General features: G+C 39.9%; 1 protein-coding gene across 1 annotated transcript in view; it reads left to right on the top strand.

Moving 5' to 3' along the window:
• Positions 1-16,792, top strand: part of NAV3 (neuron navigator 3) — a 1,248,892-nt gene that overhangs the window by 28,921 nt on the left and 1,203,179 nt on the right. Inside the window, exons 6-7 of the mRNA XM_062203163.1 lie at positions 1,099-1,182; positions 1,582-1,710. The gene's annotated coding sequence lies outside the window, so the exon portion shown is untranslated. The remainder of the gene's footprint in view (positions 1-1,098; positions 1,183-1,581; positions 1,711-16,792) is intronic.

Here is a 16,792-nt window from a genome sequence, read left to right as displayed (position 1 = left end):
GTATAAAACTGTACTTGTATCCAGAAACAAAGAACTCTCACAACTCGAAAATACAAACAATAATAAACAAGTAAAATATTTGAACAGATACTTGATAGAAGCCAAATATATACATACAACACACACACACACACATACACATATGGTCCATGAAAAGATATCAGCATTATTAGTCATCAGGAGCATAAACCACTATTGAGCCACGAGAATGCTCTGAAAAATGAAAAATGATATTGGAATTGATAATAAAGTTTTGAAAAAATGTTGGCAAAGATGTAAAGCTTTTTGTAGTTCTCCTAAATTGCTAGACAGGAAGGAGAATGTCATGTCCACTTTGAGAAAACAGATTTTCAGTTTCTTATAAAGTTAAGCATATAATTAAGATATTATTTAGCAATTCCACACATAGGTATTTACTCAAATAAATGAAAGTATATGTCCATGCAAAACTTATTTTTAATAAAATTCATAGCAATTCTATTCACAATTACACCCAACTGGAAGAAACCCAAATGCCAATTAATAAGTGAATGAGTGATCAAACTGTTTATGGTATGGCCATACTGAGACAGGATAGAAACAGGACTCATTTAAAGAAGCCCCTCCCAACGTGACATGTGTCTGTCTTTTGACTGATGTATCCATCTGCAGCTCCAAACCAAGCTGGAATAGTTCCTCCAGATCCTACCTGCCAGGTTAGGACCTTTTTACTCTGAGTTCATGCCCAGAATAGCAGGGTACAACTAATATGTGACCTTCCTGTGGTGGTGGTAGTGAGCAATGTGGATTTGTAGTATGCAAAAAATACAATAGCATTTGGATACCCAGCCAGGTGCAAATTTGGAATGTTGTCTGTACCCAGGGACCCACCATGCCTTCCCAAGATGATGAAAGCACTTGTTCATCTTCCCACTGTGGTATCTCCCTTGTACTCAAGTGTAGGCCTCCAGTTATTCTTGCCTGGGTTGCACATCGGTCTCTTGTCTATTTCTATTTGCAGGTGAGCCAAAGAACCTAGTTTTGATAACAATATGATGAACTATTATTCAATAATAAAGTTAAAAGAATGTACAACAATATAAAAAATGTTTTGTGCAGCAAAGAAGCTGGTCAAAAACAATGTGATACCATCTATTTGAAATTCCAGGAAATGCATGACTAACTTACAAGAAGAGAAAGCTGGTAAGTAGTTTCCTAGTGCCAGAAGTGTGGTAGGGTTGATTACAGAGAGTTACAATGAACATTTTTAACTTGGTATTTATTTATTTATTAGTTTTGTGATAGCATATTTTTAATTTACATTATACTCAAAGACTTAACATTCTACCAAATAAAGAGTTTAACAAATAAAAAGAAGACCATAGTTCAGCAGGAAAATAGAAAAGAGCTATAAACAATAATCAAAACAGTGTTCAACTTCACTCATATAAAGTAAATTTTAAAATAGTCACAAAATCATGTGAACATTTAAGGTAAAGAAATGATGTCTGTCTTGATTTGGGAAGTTATTACAAATCATGGTAGTCATAAATTGTTAAAACTGTTCTAATAGGATATTTCCTTCTTTTTACCTTAAAAAAGGTAGTCCTTGTTTAGTCACAAGCAGTGGCTGACTCAGGTGCCTCGAGATCACAAAGAAACCATTTCTTCATTCTGAGTCCTGTGGCTGACACCAGACTGGAAGGAGTGCAGCTTGCGGCCCATTCACAGGTACAAATTTCTCATTGAGGACAATCTGTGACTTTGTGAGATTGGCCAGGTAGGTGACCAGCAGGACACTGAAGCTGCTGTTGAGCATGCTCTCGAAGTCATTGGGTACTGTTTTGGGTACTCGATTAACCAGGCTCAAGAAGCAACTCACAGTGTTAAATGTGTTCTTGAAGAACAGTTTATCATATACTCATTGAAGTGAAGTTGAGGGGCCTGTGCTGTGGTACAGTGGGTTAATGGCCTGGCCCGAAACGCCGGCATCCCATATGGGCACTGGTTCGAGGCCCGGCTGCTCCACTTCCAATCCAGCTCTCTGCTATGGCCTGGGAAAGCAGTAGAAGATGGCCCAAGTCCTTGGGCCCCTGCAGCAGTGTGGGAGACCCGGAAGAAGCTCCTGGTTCCTGGCTTTGGACTGGCTCAGCTCTGGCTGTTGCGGCCAATTGGGGAGTGAACCGTTGGATGGAAGACCTCTCTCTCTCTCTCCCTCTCTCTCTACCTCTCCTCTCTCTGCATAACTCTGGTTTTCAAATAAATAAATAAATCTTTAAAAAAAAATGAAGTGAGGCCGGTGCCACGGCTCAATAGGCTAATCCTCCACCTGCGGCACCAGCACACCAGGTTCTAGTCCCTGTTGGGGCGCTGGATTCTGTCCCGGTTGCCCCTCTTCCAGGCCAGCTCTCTGCTGTGGCCCGGGAGTGCAGTGGAGGATGGCTCAAGTGCTTGGGCCCTGCACCGCATGGGAGACCAGGAGAAGCACCTGGCTCCTGGCTTTGGATCAGCGTGATGCGCCGGCCGCGGTGGCATTGGAGGGTGAACCAACGGCAAAAGGAAGACCTTTCTCTCTGTCTCTCTCTCTCACTGTCCACTCTGCCTGTCCAAAAAAAAAAAAAAGAAAGAAAAAAAATGAAATGAAGTTGATAAAAGAGGATGGGTGATCAAAGGCCAGTAATGTCAGATGTCCTCGGTTTCACTTAAGACTCTTGTTCTGGTATCCAACATCCAAACTTTCTGTCCCCCACTACCTCTCCCCACCTCTAGTAGCCACTATTCTATGTTCAGATGCTGTTCACTAGCTTCCATATATGAGAGAGGACATGTGGTAATTGTCTTCCTTTAGCTTGCTTACTTCACTAGTCACGTGGCTGCAAATGACAGGAGAGTCAGGCTGTGGAAGAAGTCCTAGTGCTACACAGCATAGTGGGGTGAACATAGTTCACAATAATCCATTATATATTTTATGAGCAAATAGACTAACAGAGCTCCGGGAGTCTAATCATAAAGTGATGTCAAAGAAGGACAAATGCTGATTACGCAGATTTGACCAGTATACACTCTGTACATGTATTAAAATATCACCTGTAGCCAATAAATATGTACAACTATCATTAATAAAAAGACTGCTGTTCTTCACTAAATTGGGCTCTAAACAGAGAACTTCAAAATTACTGAAATTCCCTTTCAGATATTTCTCTGATTATTCTTTTCATTGTTGTCTGATTTTATTTCAGTGGATATGATGGATTCTAAATTATCTAAAGTTACTAATTAGAATTTTATAAAAGTTCTCTTCCATTCTCTGCTTCATCTCTCTTTCTTTTGGGGCCTTAAGGATAAATTAAAGGAGTAAAGTCTGAAATTATCAGTTTTATCCCCTCCATTTTCCTGCTTGTTAAAATTTTTTAAAATTTTTTTTTTTTTTTTAATTTTTGACAGGCAGAGTGGACAGTGAGAGAGAGAGAGACAGAGAGAAAGGTCTTCCTTTTGCCGTTGGTTCACCCTCCAATGGCCGCCGCGGTAGCGCGCTGCGGCCGGCGCACCGCGCTGTTCCGATGGCAGGAGCCAGGTGCTTATCCTGGTCTCCCCTGGGGTGCAGAGCCCAAACACTTGGGCCATCCTCCACTGCACTCCCTGGCCACAGCAGAGAGCTGGCCTGGAAGAGGGGCAACCGGGACTAGAACCCGGTGTGCCGGCGCCGCAAGGCGGAGGATTAGCCTGTTGAGCCACGGCGCCGGCCAATTTTTTTAAATTTTAAAAAAAAAAATTTATTGGGATGGGGGGAGAAAGGGAGAGAAGGAGAAAGGGAGAGAGGGTGAGAAAGAGAGAGCGCACTCCCATCTGCTGGTTTACTTCCCAAATGTCTGCAATGGCCAAGATGTGGCTAGGGCCTGGGCAAGAGCCAGGATCTGGGAACACAGTGCAAATCTCCCATGTGAGTTGCATGAACCCAATTACATGGGCCATCACTGCTGCTCCCAGGGTCTACACTAGCAGGAAGCTGGCTTCAGGAGCCAGAGCTGGGAATCAAACCCAGGTACTCCTTGGAATGCAGACATCTCAGCCACTATGCTAAATCCACTCTGATTGTCCTGCTTTTTAAATCATTGCCTTGATACCAATGATGAAGAGGAATTGTCTTAGATTTTCTTACATTATACATTAACTTGGAATATAGGTCATTGTTTTCTGAGTCAAGTTATAAGCCAGATTTCAGGTTCTAGAAATAATAGAGTATATTAAAAAGCTACTATCAGATGAGATCGGGCGCGTTCAGGGTGGTATGGCTGTAGACAAAGAGAGTTGAAAATGAATCTTGATGTGAATGGAAGGGGAGAGGGAGCAGGAAAGGGGAGGGTTGCCGGTTGGGAGGGAAGTTATGGGGGGGAAGCCATTGTAATCCTTAAGCTGTACTTTGGAAATTTATATTCATTAAATAAAGGTTAAAAAAAAAAGCTACTATCAACTTATCACTACATTATCAATTAGTTTACAAAATTAATCACTATTTTTACATTTTAAAGTGTAACTTGTCTTGCTTCTGATATTTTCTTTGATTCCCCACTGTTGCTTTTATAATTAATTTGCACTTGGTTATAAGGTTCACAATTAATTTCTTCCTAAAAGGGCCTTGCCAAAACCTAATGATGAGATATTTTGTTCCATTTAAGTTTGTTTGCATTTTGTTAAACAGTAAAACCTTTAATTTTCACATTAATTTCAATTCTGCCAAGAGTTACCTAATACTTGCTCTTTTCTGTGTGCTGATACTGGAACTGGAAGACTATAAAGATAATTACTGGACCTGTCCTATCTGAACTCATGTTCTTCACAGGGAGAGAGATAGTTACTGAAGTAATTTAATGAAATGCAATCTCCACCCGAGAAATAATACAAGAGGCTGTGAGGACCAGGTGAAACAACAGTTGCTTCTTGAGAGAGACCTGGAGGGAGCAAGTGACTACAAAATTTGAATTATCTAAAGGACAGCTTATATAGTGGGAAATTGTCTGCACAGGCAGAGAATTAGGGTATCTTTGTTCACATTGTCTGGGAAAGTTGAATCAAGGGTCAAGCTATTCCAACAAACTATGCGTGCTATTCTCAAATTACCTTTTAGATTTTCACAAAGATTTGCAAAATCAACACTTCTAACTTACAGCACTAGACAATGGTGCCAAAAGGATTTTATAGCCAGTGCACTGGTCTTCAGAGCCCCAGAGAGAAGCCTGTGTGAGGGCATCACTCATGTAAATGGCAGTCATGAAAATGTCATAATGCGCCTTTCAATGGGAAAAATGTAGAATCTTGGGTTTAGAAAAGATTTTCCAGACAGTCATTCAAAGCATTTTTGAAATATCAACACTGAGAACCATTTTATCATGTGGAGAAAATAAAAGTACACACAAGGTTTATGTTAATAGACATACTATGATTACCAACATTTTGCGCTGAATTTGTGCTTTTTTTCTTCAATGCCCACACTTCTATGCTCATCCTTCCCAAAGAGGAAAAATCTTGTAATCCTTTATGTTTTAGATTCAGAATACCAATCACTACAATACTCACCTTAGTTATCAGGGGAGCGTAAGATTAGGGAAGCGGTTTCAGACCGGAGCACACACATCCAAAACTTAGTGTCTTTAAGTGATAGTAGTCTATTCTTTTTCAGTGTCGGTTTGAATTCAGGCAGGGTGAAGTTGCACTTTTTCCTATGCTTCATGGGTATCTCTCTGGGTCATTCAAGTTGCTAAATTCACTAGGAGTTCAGCTGGATTGGGACATGCAAAGCCTTTGTCTCTTAGGACCACTTTCCCATTTCATTCGGTGTTTAGCCTGGACTTCCTTTCATGGTGGTGGCTAGACAACAGTTTCATCTTTTCATCCAACCTTTGCTTTACCCCCCAGTGCATTCCTTAAACCCTAAAGAAACATAATGTTTCCCAAGACCTGCTCATGAAGTTCTCTCTTACCCCTCTGCTTACCTTCTGTCCTCCAAAGTCCTTCTCATGTTAGCAATGTCCATCTCACAACCACCCTCCCGAGAAAACCTGCATGACATTTCTCTTTTCCACTTGCTGTATCCACACCCCTTGCTGGCAGCACCTTAGTTTCTTCTGAGTTCTTGCAGAATGCTGTTTGTCAGTCCATCCTGTGTTGTTGTATGTGTGTGCTATTTGTCACTCTTTCCTATGTCATACATTGTGTTCAGTTGTTTTGCTGTTCTGAGAAAAGCTTGGTGCTATCCACTAGGACTTATTTCAGGAATTACCTTTGTGTGGTCTTGAGACTTTGTCTTCAGACTCATGTCCTATTTAGGTGTCTCAACTTTTATAAGACAGCGTCAACTCTCTCCATTTAGACTAACCAATGAAACATAAAATTGAGCATTATAATATAATTTATACTTCAACTTCTTGTCAGAGGTTATAACTTCAAAATATCTGCTATCCAGAAGCTATCAAAAACTCAATTGTGGAAACTAACATGTATGGAGAATTGCCTGGAGGATATTCAGTCCGCCCTTTCCCTATATGCACTCAATTTTATTCTTGGATTAAGCCAAATCTAGAGAGAGTTGCAGCCTGAAATACTCTGTTTCAGTTCCCCTGGAAATTGTTCGAATGGAATTGCCTTTAGAATTATGCTATTGGCTTACATTCTGATGGACATTATGAGAAAAATCCTCTTCAGTTTTTGCCAATAAATTTAAAAATTGAGATGAAATAGACAATTTAAACAAAATTGACTCAAGTGGAGTTAGAAAAATCTGACTAGGATAATAATAATGGAGAGAATTATAAAGGTCATCAAAGATTTATTCCCATACAGAGATAATGCCCTCCCCCAACCTTTGGAGTGGTTATCTACCATGTTTATTTGCCTGGCGATTGCCTGTCTCTCCTGATAGCTTTCTCTCTCTGTCTCTTTTTCCTGTGTCAGAATCATACTTTCCTTTGGGGATGAATTCTTCTCCACTATAATTAACTGACTACTATGATCGCAGAAAATCACAGCACACTGACTCTTGGTCATAGGAATTAAATCAATGTTTGGCCATATTATTATCTATCCTTGTATATATTGATCCAAAGTAGGGCATGTGACTTACTCATATTTGTGCAGAAGTGTCTTTCCTTTTGGGTTGCTGAATGGGTGTGGTATAAGCCTAGAGTTTAACATAGTCACAACTATTCCTTCCCTCATAAGTTAAGCCCTTCTGCCATGAGAGGTAGGGGTGTGTGTATATGTGTGTGTGGGTGTGGGTGTGTGTGTGTGTGAGAGAGAGAGAGAGGAGAGAGAGGGGAGGGACAGGTTGGGATTGTGGAGACACAGAGACACACAGACAAAGTCAGAAACACTATTGACTTACCAAGAGGTGGAGACTGAGACAGGCAGAGAAATGTACATTAATAGAACTCAGACACAGGAACAAAAATAAAGAGGAAAAGACCCTGGCTTCAGTTCGGCCCAGCTCCAGCTGTTGCAGTCATCTGGGGAGTGAACCAGTGGATGGAAGACTCCTCTCTCTCTCTCTCCCTCTGTAACACTACCTCTCAAATAAATAAAATATTTAAAAGTAGCTTTTACATAAAGTTTTTAAAAATTAAGGACAGAGAATTCCTTTCTTTCTTTTAGTATTCCAAATCTTAGTGGGAAAACAAATCTCCCACAAAATCTAACATTATTATATAAATATTTAAAAATCATAGGAAAAAGAAAACAATTAGGAGCCAGCGCTGTGGTATAGTAGGTTAAGGCTCCTCCTGTGGTGCTGGCATCACTTATGAGTGCCGGTTCATGTCCCAGCTGCTCTGCTTTCAATCCATCTCTCTGCTTATGGCCTGGGAAAGCAGTGGAAGATGGCCTTGCACCTTCATGGGAGACTTGAAAGAAGCTCCTGACCCCTGGCTTCAGTTGCAGCCATTTGGAGAGTGAACTAGCAGATGGAAGACCTTTCTCCCTCTTCTCAAATAAATAAATAAGATCTTCAAAAAAATAAAACAATGAATGTGAATGTATATATTGTAAATGTAACTCAGAAGACATCTGTCTCCTTGTCATCAACAGGGTGACTCTATTTGGCCCTGCACTACTGGTGCAGAATTTGCTCCCTTCTCTAGTTAATAGTTAATACAGAAAACCCAGTCACATTCTATTTGTCAGATTAGACAAGGTTTTGCTGTGGTGTCAAATAAGCCCTAATTCTAATTGATTTAAAACATTGAGAATATTTCTTGAATACATTTCAAGTGGGATTTGTGTATTTCCTCTACTAGTGATACAGGATTTCAGAGTGCCAAACATTTGGAACATAACCTAGCGACTGCTACAAAAGGCAGGGAGTGTGTGTGTGTGTGTGTGTTTGTGTTGGGGGTATATCTTAACTGGAAAGCAGTGTCACAGGGGTGATATACGTAATTTCCTTTTACATATCCCTTGGCCAAGACAAGTCATATGGTGCACCTAACATTGATTAAGAACAATTCTACATTTACCCTGTCTGTTTGCAGACAGCCCTAATGACTATAAGATAATTTTTTTCTGTTCACCACTTATCTGGTTCATTCTCTTTTCTGCTTTTAAAAGACTACTGGTTTCTTTCAAGAGAGACTACTCAAAATTTCATTGGTGTAACAAGATCAGACTCAAAAGTCCAGGGTCGCTGGGTGGTATGTGAAGAGCTCTTCTTCATCAAGGAGTTGATGCCTAATTGTCTTTATGATGCCTGGACATGGCTTTTTTTGATCTGGAGACTCATGAATTAAAATGAAATTTGCCCCAATAAACTCAGGGACCCAGCAAGTTAATAAACACTTTCAGATGAATGGGAAAAGAGCCCTTTTCTGGGTGTTGAGATATTTCTTGATCAGATTCTGATTTGGCTCTCTTGACTACTGCTTTCTTCATGGTTCCTTATTTCCATGTCTAAGAACTTCTTCCTTTCCCATTATTGTCTTTGGTGGCTTCAGAAATGGGCATCAGAAACAAACGGCTTTAACAGCTTACTTCCTATTAATAGATGATTGAAGTTCATAGTTATCTTAAATATAGAACAGTCATAATCACTTTTAGTTTATGCTGGTGGTACTTTTGGAGTACAAATCTCTCAAAAACATTGGTGGCTTATTTCCTATTAGATTTCAGCCTGTCCAATGCAAGTTTGGTCCCCTCTTGCTTGGTTTCCCATGTTCTCTTGCCCTTCCAACTTCTTTCATAGGATGGTGTGCAAGAAGGCCTGCACCAGATGCTGGTGCCATGTTTCTCAGATTTCTCAATCTTCAAAAACTGTGAGTCAAATAGCTTTCTATTGTTTATAAGTTAACCAAATTGTGACATTCTTTTATAGCCCCACAGAATGGATTAAGACATGGATTTTCATCTTTTCATGACTCAGCAATATTTTCTTCACCATCTTCCTTCCATTTTTAGTTCAATGCCAAATATATTTTTAACGCAATAACACTTTACTACAATATATCAGTTCCCATAAAGGTTAGGGTATACTGGATTATGCAATGTTAAGAAACAATCTGCAAATTTTGGTAGCCTGACACAGCAAAGATTAATTTCTCATTCACATCACATCCATCAATGGTTGACTATGGTTCTGTTCAGTGTCTTCCTCATTCAGGGACGTAGCCTACCAGAGAGTTTACTATCTGAAACATGGCCAATAACTGGGGAAAGGGGATGTGGGTAACCATGCACAGGTGCTTAAAGCTTTGATCTACCAATAGCCCTCATGGCCTCCACTCACATTTACTGGTCAATGCAAGTCAGTAAATTTTAAGAGTTGAGGAAAGTATGTCTTACTATATTCCTGGAAGAGCAGAGAAATAAAATATCTATAAAAACATGCAATAAAACATACAGACACACAGGCCCCTCCTCCCCCAAACACTAATAATCTTGGTGGCTTTTAATGAAAATTTGTATATTTCAAACAGGGAATTATATCACATGGTATGTAGAATTTTGCTAGAGAAATCTTCATCTGAGATTCCTCTTCTCCATAATTCGTTTTCTATGGTGTTGTGGATGTTTTGTTTTTCTCTTCTTTCCTCATGCAGTATGCAGTCTCACAGGCACCACTCCATTCCTCTCAGTTTTTTCTGTTTGGGACTAAAATTCCATACTCCTTCATGAGGGGAAGCAAATTCCATTATCTTTGTTATTTGCACATCCCCTCAAGGTCTTGTTTACCACCCCAAGAGACTTATAAAGCATTTCTTCTGAATAAATACAGTGCTTTCTCTAATAAGAATTCTAGTGAATGCAATTTTCCCCATCTTACTACATTAATAATATATTAGCAAGTCAAATATAACATTACCAAGTAGGTTTCTTTTTCTATAAATGAAAGATGGGTAAGCATAGTAAAGTATTTCAGTATCTTATATGAATAGATTAGAAAGGAATGCTTATATGATATCTGGTTTTATCTGTCCACCAGTGATATACACTAGCCTCATGTAGCTACTTCAGCTGGAATCTGAATAGTTGAATTATTTTTAAAAGTTTCTTTCTCATTCTTATTAGTCACAGCTCAAGTATTAAATGGCCACATTTTGATAGTGTTTATGATATTAATACAGAAAGTGAACATTTCCCTCAGTGAGGAAAATTCTATTGGACGGCCTTAATATATACAAGTAAATGCTAGAGAGCCAACTGATGAAAGCCATAATCATTTCTGATGAAAAACTTTTAGTAAATTACACTTAATAGGAAACTTCATTAAGTTGAGAAACAGAATATATTAGAAACAAATTATAAACCTAGTAAGTAATGAAAACAAAGTGGAATTTTCATTATATTCAGGGAAAAAGTTGATCATTACTATCACAACTGGGTCCATTAGGATTAAGTTTGATTTTGATTTTAAAAAAGAAGCGATTATTTTGCTCTTTTCAAGAGAACTGGAGAAAAGCAGTTCTACAATTATAAAGCAGATCTAATCCATGGCCGGTTTAGGGACCCAGATTCAGTCTATGAGTCCTGGTGTTTGGTCTTCATTCTTGTATTTGACAATTCAAGTTGTAGACATCACATCTCTAGTTAAGGAAGAAGAATGGAGAAAAATAAAATGACAAAGAAGAAAGGAGTTTCTATGTGGTATCTGTTGTTTTTAGAGAATGCTTATGGCTATTGCTGCAAAATACTTCTGCTGACATTGGCCTGTGATTGGTTATATGGCCACACTTTGTTGCAAGGAATGCTGGAAACTGTTGCCTTTATTCTTGGGTAGCCATGTGCTTATAGGGTTTTCAATGAGTGAAGAAGAGAATGAATATTAAGGGACAACTAACAGTTTCTCCTTACTACATTTTAAAAACAAATCTTATCATATATATATATATATATATATATATAGAGAGAGAGAGAGAGAGAGAGAGAGAGAGAGAGAAAGCAACAAGCACTCACATTTGCTGGTTCATTCCTGAAATGCCTGCAGTGGCCTGGGCTGGGTTGAACCAAAACTGGAAGGTAGGGATGCAGTCCAGGTCTCCTAATGGGAGGCAAGAACTCAGTTTCATGAGACATCATCAGATGCTTCCCAGGGTCTGCTTTATCAGGAAGCTGTAATCAGGAGGCAGGACCTGAAATGGAACATAGGCACTCAAATATGAAATACAGGCTGTGTGGAGCAGGGCAGTGGAGGGGGCTTAGGACCCTGTCTTGTTACTCTGAATGCAGCCTTCCACAGTGAGACTCAACACTTGATTAAGCCCAAAGACCTCTGCTCCCAGGCGGGTGTTCCAAGATGGAGCCTCTAGGTTTGCCAGGCATCAGACTGAGACCTGTGCTCTGGTGGCTTCTTATGTTTGTCGCTGCCAACTTCAAGTCAGCCTGGCTTGCATCTCTGAGACTTTGTAGGGTGCAGTGACTGAGAGACCAGGTGTGACTCAACCTAGTATCAGACTGTGTGGCTAGTAGGCTGCGTTTATCACCCTCCTCCAAACTTGGACAGACCGCAAGGGATCGTAGGCCTCTGTCTTAGATTGTGTAATATTCAAAAGTCTGAGCTAAACTTCTGTAAGATTATAAGTGTGATGTTATATAGCACAAAATGATCTTTACAGAAAAATCAAATAACTTGGATTGTTTTCTTTTTTCCTTCCAAATGTCCAAGAGTTTGAATCTCATGTGTAACATTAATGGACTTGGACACTTAAGTTAAAAATTGTCTCATCAGGACATCAAAGTGATGCTAGCTACTAATAAATATTATCTTTAGATAAATAACACAAAAATTTCTTTTTTTAAAAAAAATACATTATAATTGAGACAGTTTTGTATAACTGACATCCTCAGTGTCTCTCCCTACCCCAGGATGAGCTCTTTGCACAATTCATTTCCTATAAGTTCCATGGGGAAAGAATCAGGTGCCCTTTGTCGCCAATTAGAGCTGCTAATTTATTAATGCCCTTCTGAGAAGCATTGATTCTCCCCCGAAACATGCACACAACTTAGACAATCACTTGTGATGGGATCATCTTACCCACTGCTCTGTCTCCTTCTTTAGAATAATAGAAGTTTCACAGCATAAATCACATCATGGCAAACACTGTGGCATTGTCACTATTTTCACATTGCAGATTTCCATTTCTTCAACACTTCTAATTTATTTCTTAGGCCCAGCACCTTAGGCTTGTGTGCATTATGGACATGAGTGATGGATGGATAAAAACTTTTCTCCAAGCCCACATCTGTAACCTTTATCCAAATAACAAACATTAAAATAGGCCATTGACCTGCCCTCTTCTTGTCCTAACTGAAGTTGTTTCCTCAATGTGGGACATTCTCTGTGCCTCTCCTGCAGAAGTCTTGCATGGAAACTTGTTGAAGTGTTCTCTCTCCTCTTGCAGAACCATGGGGTCTGGGGCAGCACGGGACTCTTCAGTGTTACCATTGACCCTGGTAAATTGTCTCCCATTTTTGGCAAGGCCTCTTTCTGTTTCGGACTCTGTCTCTGTCCATACCACTAACCAACCACGTTCAGACTGTCCTGTATTCTAGTCACTCCTTGTTTGTTGAGATGTTGCCAAGTGGATGACAGTCTTCCAAGTCATGATTCTGGGTGACTTTTCAACCTATGGGAATTATCAGTTCAACGTGTTGCATTCGAATGACCGTGATTTCCCTGTAATCCCGCTACCATTACAACAATGTGCTGGATCTAATTAGCATCATATCTGAAAACTGCAATTTAGTTTTGCCTCTAACCTTCTGTCTTAGTCTGTGTTCTGTTGTTATAACAAAATATCAGAGATGGGATAACTTATAAAGAAAAGAAGTTTATTTGGCTCATAGTTTTGGAGGCACCAAGAGCAGACTCCTGAAGAGGGCCTTCTGCTGTAGCGTAACAAGGAGGGCATTCCATGGTGAGAGAGCACACTGCTAGCGTGGGTCTTTTTTCTTCTTCTAGTGGGCTCACTGATGCCGTGATGGGGACCCCACCCTGATGACCTCATTTAATTCTAATTATCTCTGAAAGGTCTTGCCTCAGCAAAGCATTAACATCAGTTTGGGGATTATGTTTCCAACACGTGAATTCTGGGGGACACATTGAAACCCCAGCTCCTTCAATCACTCAGACCTGATGCTTCTTACCTATTTTTCATCCTATTCTAAATTTAATTCTTCCCCATTAAAATTGTTTTATTTGTTTCTACTTCATTTGAAATGGAAAGAGATAGATAGAAAGAGATCTTCCATCTGATATTTCACTTCCCAAATATCTGCAACATCCAGGGCTGGACTAGGCATAAGCCATGAGCCAGGAACTCAATCTGGGAATCACATATGCGTGGAGGGACCCAACTACCGATCTGTCCCCAGGTGAATTAGCAGGAAGTTGGATGGGAAGTAGAGACAGGACTCAAACCAGACACTCCAATATGGGATGTGTTCATCCTATGGACTGTCTTAACAGCTGTGCCAAATACCTGTCTCTTCTCCTGCTTCTTAACAAACCTAAATCTCTTCTATATAAAAGACTTCATGCTTGATCACAACTTTTAGCTGACTCCTTATATATTCTATTCATTTTTAGTTAAAATGCCTTACAAAAATTATTTTTTTTTCTGCTTTGGGTCATTATTCAGGAGTCAGAACTGTTTCCACCAAGTCAATGGAGTGACCCAGGCCTTCAACTCCTAATCACTCAATCCGGTGGACTGCTGCCAGACTTCATTATTGTTCATATATCTGCAGTATTTGACTCGCAGCCAGTGTTTCCTTCTGTGGGTTCTGTGGTACAGTTCTCTGGGTTGTCTCATGATTTTTTTCCAGTCTCCTTTGTTAGGTACACCCTAAATTGTAGATGGTCTGTTCTTTCTTCGCTTCTATGTGCTCATACTGGACACCTTGTCCTCTTCTGTGACTTTCATCCATGGGCTGGGAATTCCTGAACTCTAAACAGCAGTGGTTGAATCATTACTTTTAAATAATACATCTTGTCTCAGAAATAATTTTGAACTTCTAATAGAGACATAAATATCCTGCTGGTAAGGAATGCTGAGCACAAAATAAGTATGAAGTGAAAGAACTAAGAAAAATAAGCATGAAGACAAAATATAAACCAAGAGGAGTGAGGCTAAATATGCTATCAGCTCAAACTTGGTTCCTCTTTTTTAAAGATTTTTTTTTACTTGAAAGTCAGAGTTAGAGAGAGGGAGGGAGGGAGGGAGAGAGAGAGAGATCTTCCATCCACTGCTTCACTTCCTAGGTGACCTCAATGGCCAGATTGGGCCAGGATGAAGCCAGGAGCTTTTTCCAGGTCTCACATGTGGGTGGCAGAGGCCCAAGCACTTGGGCCATCTTCGGCTGCTTTCCCAGGCCATTAGCAGGGAGCTGGATCAGAAGTGGAGCAGCTGGGATCTGAACCAGCACCTATATGAAATGCCTGTTATGCCATGACACTGTCACTACCAATTTGGTTCTAAACTTGTGAGAGGAGGGTGACTTCTCATGGTTATGAAATCTAAAATGTCTGTAAATTTCGTAGTCAAATAGTTTAGATGTATAACCATTCCGGCCACTGAAATGAACAAGAAGTTCTGTCTTGATGGGGTGATGAGGTCATCAAACAATGTGAACGAATCGTCAATGCCATCTTTCTAGAAGATGCACTCATGAGTTCCCAGGGCCTGAATTTTATAAAAATCTTCCATTTAGGTAATGAGTAAGAATAAGGACTCAAATTAGTTAAAGCGGTTCTGTGATGGACCAACACAACATGCTCTATATTCCTAGGGAAATGTTTTAGAACATTTTGAAGTGAGTCATTTATGGTCTTGCCAGAAATTCTCCTCAAATATTATCTTCAAATAGCTTTGGATACCAACTGATAACATTGAGCATGAAATTCTACTCTGTGAAGGTATCCAATCTCATACACTTATATGTCCAGTTTTATTCTAAGAATTTAGTAGCTGATATCCCACATTTGTCTGAGTTACTCAATTGTATCTATTATTTCGCTCTGAATCTATTGGTTTTTGTCCTTTGACAGGGAATGACATCATATGTTCAGTCTCATCAAGAAATCTTGTTAAATGAAGAAAGGCAACACTGCATGTTGTCTCTCAAATGTGGAAGCTAAAAACCAACCTGAATCTGAACACAGAATGGTGATTATTAAATGCTGGGAGAAGTAGGGGGATTAGAGAGAGTTTGGGTAATGGATACCAAATCAGAGTTTGACTGAAGGAATACATTTCCAGTTTTACACAGCCAAGTAGGGAGATCACAGTTTACAATAACCTAGTATATATTTTATGAACAAATAGAAGAAAGATGCTCCGAGCCTCCAATCATAATGGTGCAGGGGTGGGCATTGTGGTACAGAGGCTTAAACTGCCACTTGAGGCTCCCACATCCCACGTGGGAATGTTGGCACAAGTCCTAGCTCTTCCATTTTTGATCCAGCTTCTTGCTAATGCATCCTGGGACACAACAGATGATGGCTCAAGTGCTTTGGTCCTTGCCACTCACACAGAAGACACAGATGGAGTTCTAGGATCCTGGCTTTGATCTGGCTCGGCCCTGGCTGTTGGCAAGCATCTGGGGGAATGAACCAGTGGATAGAAAATCTTTCTCTTTCTCTCCCTGTCACTCTGCCTTTCAAGTAAACTAAAATAGATTAAAAAAAATTTTTTAATGAAAGTAATGTCAAAGAGAGGAAATACTTTTTACCCTGATTTGATGAGGACATATTATATATATGTATTGAAATGTCACAATGTGGTCCATACTTCTGAACAATTATTAATTAAAAATAAATAAAAAAAGAAATCTTGCAGTCATCTGAGACTTCACTAGCCTGTTCCTTTTGTTTCTCACAGTATATAATCAAATCATTCCAGTATAGCTTCCTTAATATCTTGAGTCTCTGTTTCTGCTTCCTAGCTCTATGGACACTGAGTTCATTTAGGGCATTAACATTCTTTTTTTAAAAGATTTGTTTACTTATTTATTTGAAAGGCAGAGTTAGAGAGAGGGAGATAGATGGGATAGAGAGAGAGAGAGAGAGAGAGAGAGAGAGCTATCTTCATCTACTGGTTCGCTCCCCTGGTAGCCACAACAGCTGGCGGTGGGCCAGGCTGAAGTCAGGAGTCAGGAATTTCTTCTGGATCTCCCACATGGGTGCAGGGGCTCAAGAACTTGAGCCATCTTCTGCTGCTTTCCCAGGCACATTAACAAAGAGCTGGATCAGAACTGGAGCAGCCAGGTCTTGAACCAGTGCCCATATGGGATGTTAGTGTTGAAGGTGGTGACTTTTCCCGATATGCCAGCCACA

Source organism: Lepus europaeus, chromosome 10 (genome assembly GCF_033115175.1).
Source record: "Lepus europaeus isolate LE1 chromosome 10, mLepTim1.pri, whole genome shotgun sequence".
Taxonomy (NCBI): Eukaryota; Metazoa; Chordata; class Mammalia; order Lagomorpha; family Leporidae; genus Lepus; species Lepus europaeus.
Note: the sequence above shows the minus strand (reverse complement) of the source record. Positions and strands in the feature narration are given on the sequence as shown.